The sequence below is a fragment of the Formica exsecta genome, unplaced genomic scaffold, assembly GCF_003651465.1.
Source record: "Formica exsecta isolate Colony F162 unplaced genomic scaffold, ASM365146v1 scaffold194, whole genome shotgun sequence".
NCBI lineage: Eukaryota > Metazoa > Arthropoda > Insecta > Hymenoptera > Formicidae > Formica > Formica exsecta.
The window spans coordinates 496,742-501,600 of record NW_021849240.1 but is presented as its reverse complement, the minus strand read 5'-3'; the positions used below and the strand labels follow the sequence as shown (position 1 = coordinate 501,600).

At 33.8% G+C, this 4,859-nt stretch overlaps 1 long non-coding RNA gene across 1 annotated transcript in view; it reads left to right on the top strand.

The window, feature by feature from the left end:
* LOC115234105 overlaps nucleotides 1–4,132 on the top strand; it is an 11,575-nt gene extending 7,443 nt beyond the window's left edge. Inside the window, exons 4-5 of the long non-coding RNA XR_003883879.1 lie at nucleotides 231–465; nucleotides 3,562–4,132. This is a non-coding gene — a long non-coding RNA (uncharacterized LOC115234105). The remainder of the gene's footprint in view (nucleotides 1–230; nucleotides 466–3,561) is intronic.
* The last annotated feature ends 727 nt before the right edge of the window (nucleotides 4,133–4,859 follow it).

The following is a 4,859-nucleotide window of genomic DNA, read 5'->3' as shown; positions in this document are numbered from 1 at the left end:
TTTAATTGCCATCAAATCTCTCTTGATAAACATTGCGTATTCTATCTATTTTTTATCTTATGCTATTATAATATTATAAATAAATTACATTACGTACGTTTATTATATGTATAGCTTCTTTCTCTCTCTCTCTCTCTCCGCTCGCGCTGTTTACGAGCTTTGCTTTGCTCGTCAATATTTAACCGCAGTCTCCGTCTTGCTCAATTGGTTCCTTTTTTTTTTGCTTTCAGTCTCTTGGAGCGTACGCCTTAGACTTTCACCGAAAGGAACTCTTAACCGTTCATTCATAAATTGATGATTGAAGGTTCTCCTGTTCTCCGTTTGGTCACGAGTGATATGCTCATGCGCGTTTTACGCGTAGCGGCATGAGGGCTCAACTCTACTCTCTATAAGAGATTTTTTTCTTTTTTTTTTAAAGATATTACAGAGTCACGACAGAGCTAATGCACGCAAGGGTACACACAGGTATGCAACAACCAATAATCTTCATTAAACGCTTTGTGACCCATTGCCAGAGTTTAAGCGCAATGCTAGCTTTCAAAACCTATCGCGCTAACATATTGCATAGCGCATTAAAATATGCCATGCTTTTAATTGCATGATAATTTATACGAAAATTTACTTCAAAGATTTATAGATTTTTATATATTATGTTCTTGTCTAAAGATAACAACGTGATAATTATTAAAACGTTAATATACTCTTGTATTTTGATACATGCAATTAACATTTTAGTAACTGGTACTTATGAAAAGATGTGCATACTATTACAAATATATTATTAAGTTCCTATAACAATAAAACTAGAGAGAGAGAGAGAGAGAGAGACGTTACTTTAGAGGCTATTAAAGCAGAATGCCTTAACAATTTCGATCACAAGTATTAAGGGGGCATGATTAATGTATTAAAAAATGCATAAAATATGAAATGGACATGTGAATCGTGAAAAAGAAGAAAAAGAAGATGCGAGAGAAAAACGTTGCCCATGGCAAAAAAAAAAAAAGAGAAAAATAAGAGATAAAACTGCTGAGGTAAGGAAGAAAGAAGAGAATCGTGAAAAGTATCGAGATAGCAAGAATATAGCAGGAGATATCCAACGCAAGGGCGCGCCGAGGACTCTTGGGATGGAAAAGAAGAAGGAAGAAAAGAGGTGTGGCACACGGATCTCTAGCATTGTCCGACGGCGCGCGGCTCGCGGCGCGCGTTCGCGTGTCAGGACTGGTCCATGCACCATCCAAATCTATGTATACGCGGTGAGATGTACGTGCATTAACCGCACTCACGCATAGGAAAGAAGTCGCCTTCGTATGTACCTTCGCAACCGACTGTTCGTGCACGCACGTGCGTGTGTAAGACGACTACACCACAAGCGTACGACAGACCAGACCGGTATTCAGAATCAAAGGAGAGAGGAGCGAAAAAGAGAGAATAAGATGCGATGTGACAGACAAAGAAGGTGAAAGAAGGTTGGTAGAAGAGGGAGTAGGCACGAGCCTAACCGCAATCAACATCCCACGCGCCTGGACCAACATTTAGATGCCTTCTATCTCTCTCTCTCTCTCTCTTTTCTCCCCCTTCGCCCTTTCTCTTATTCTATTTTTTTATTCATTGACTATCTACCTCTTGTTTCATTCTCTAAATTTGTTATTACTATATAAAAATTCTGTATGTGTATATGTAATTCTAATGTGCTCAATTTTCAATGTTATAAATACGAATAATACGATTTCTCCGTTGTTAAGAACAAACAGGATTAATTTCATGTGTTTATAACATATGGATTTATTGAGATATTATCAAGAGCATAGATTCTCAATGCTTTATTACGTTTAAGTAGGAATATATTTGACATATATACGACGAGATTTTTTTTTTTTTTGCAAAGCACTTTTGGTCTTCTATTACTTATGTTATGCATAATTTTCACTCAGCATACTTATTTGAACGAAAATATATTTAGAAATAAAAATTCAACTTTAATTACCTTCGATCAGAATTGGTGTCGTAAATCGAACATGTTTTATAGAGTACGGTTTGTATAGAGTACGTTAAGTGAAAGTTAAATAAGCACAACATTATTTGTTAATCATCTGCCTCATTGTGTGTTTATTTAACCTCGTTATTTCGTTCTTTACATAAGCTGAATGCACGGACAATATTAATATTTACATATTTTAGGTACAAAGCAAATATATACTGACATAAAGTTTAACTAATTGCAGCAAAATTTATTTTAATCAATCAAAAAATTTTATAGATATATTTAAATATTAATTAAACACTGAGTTATAGCAACGAAATATTTTTAATGGACAATTTAGTAAATCTAATACAAAACATGTCATCATTTTACGCAGCACACAAATAGTTTCATATTTTGAAAGAGAAATAAAAGAGAGAGAGTAAATTTTATTTATTTTTTTAATTATCTTAGAAATACAGAATTTACTCGACGATAAAATATGGAGTTTAAATGCATAATTTTAATATATATCTGAAAAATTGTTTGAGGAATTAAAAATTTTTATAGTAACATTTATGCATTGTGCAATAAATTTTTAATATAATATAGGTATTTCTCTCAACAAACAGTCACAAGGAATGAACATAAAGTTTATTCATTTTCGTGCGATCGTGTTGAGTCTTAAATTGTCGAATCGTCTCGTGAAATAAGATCCAGAATAAATTACAGACAAGTCATCTCTTCTTTGGTCTCGCGTTCTCCGTTTCTTGTTTTCTCATTCTTATGAGATCGTTTTTCCGTATGCTCCGAGCAAGAGGTAGATTACGATTTCGATCGGGACGACGAACGGACGATGGCACGTTGTGTTGTTCTCCTAAAAAAGGAGAACTCGTTGTGCCCTGACGCGATAAAGAGCAACGATCTGAACAGCCCCGAGTGGTAGAGTACATAATAGCCAGAACGAAATCGTATTAGGACAACGGAGAAACGTTTATTCCGGTTTTTATTGAACCAATGTACTATATACGAGTATGTCATTTTGACTTTTTCCTTTGCCCCTTGCACATCTCTTCATACATGCACCAATCATTATAATGGCATTTACAATCCTGCGTGACTAAAAGTTACGATTTGTCGTGTATGTTTCCAGTTTTTTAATGTCAAAACAATCTGCTACGATCGTCAAGCTTTTTTTTTTTGTACCCCGATTTAGCTTAGTCTGGAATATTAATTAAATGAGTCCGAATACTGTAACTGTGATATTAGTTTCGTGTGGTGTCTTTACAAGCAAACAAAAAGAAATAAGATTTACATTTTAAGTAGACGTAATAAAATATTAAACAAATTGGAAATTATATGTACATTTTGGATATTATATTGTACATTTTGATTGAAAAAAGGTCTCGAACATTAAGCGAAAGAAAAAGAGAAGCATGACACATGTGATGATACAATAATTAATTATCTTCGTTTCCACTGTTTTTTTTTTTAATACACGATTAAATTATTTCTATTGTAAAAAATTATTGCAAAAATAGTTTTATATTTTTTAATCAATTTTTGTGAAAATTTTAAGATTCTTATTTACGATTTTCTAGATTCTCTCCATACTTCTGGTACCATCGAAATATTTAATTCAGACAAAATAAATTAAACAGCGTACGACTTGATTATCAATTGGACATGATACGGATAGATAATATAACAATGATCACAGCTCATAGCATGCGCGAATCATCGTGGTAAGTGTGTAAACTGAATTGAATAATTTCTTTTGTATGGTATCAGCCACAACATATGCTTGATACATGAATAGCATCTAAGATCGTTGGGCTTGCAAATCAATTTTAATACAAATACATTGCAATAGTGCTTATTATCAATTCTAAGCTCGCGAAACATTTATTTACAGTCATTTATTTACGGTCAACATTGAAAAGAGAATAGATTGTGCGAATAAAACTAATAAAATTTACATTACTCTTGCATACTTTTGTTAAAAAGGGAACGGTTGAATCATTTGATCAATTGAATTGAACAAAAACAAAGAAGCAAATTTGATATTATTGTGTAGAGAAAAAAAAATGAAAAAGGCGGGATTTTTTCGTGAATAAATTTGACGCGACGTGTTAGACAGTCCTACTGGTCTGACTTGTCACCGAATAGGGTAGGAGGTGAATGAGACTGGTATATACATTCATCACTCAACGAGTCCTCTCGCCATACATCTCGGAGGCTCGGCCCTCTCGTTCCCTCCCAAGTTGTTACGCTCCCTCCTGCAGTCTGATCGAGCGCGGAAGCCCAAATAAGGGGAAATGCACGGCGAATTAAGCCTTCTCTTTCTTATGTCTCGCGCGATACCTTGAAGAGGCGCCAGCGTCAAATGGAGCCTGAATAAGAAAACGCTTGAAAAAATCAGCAAAAAGCCGATCTTTAAAATCAGAATCATAGAATTTTATGTTCCCAGATTCATTAATTACATGTTTTGATAAAATAAAAAATTAAAACATACGTACAACGAACAGTATACTATTATGTTGATGAATATTTTCTTAATGTAATTTGACAAAAAAAGAAGAGATTTATGATATTTTTTAATTTTATGCTTTGTATCTATATGATAAGATATGCATAGCATTTTTATAGTATATTAATAGAATTTTAAACTTGTAAGACAATTGCAATTTAAGAAAGGTAAGAATATCATCATTATGACGCATGCGATCATTCAGTGATACTGCGAAGCGCACATCTTGAACACGATGGGAGGAGCTCGATTCGCGGCTCGCAAATTTTAATGGCGGATTTTTGCGACTCGCCAATGATATGCTTGCGAATCTTATGTTTCCGTTCCAAGATTCAATGTACAATTTAACATTTTTATTTTATATATATA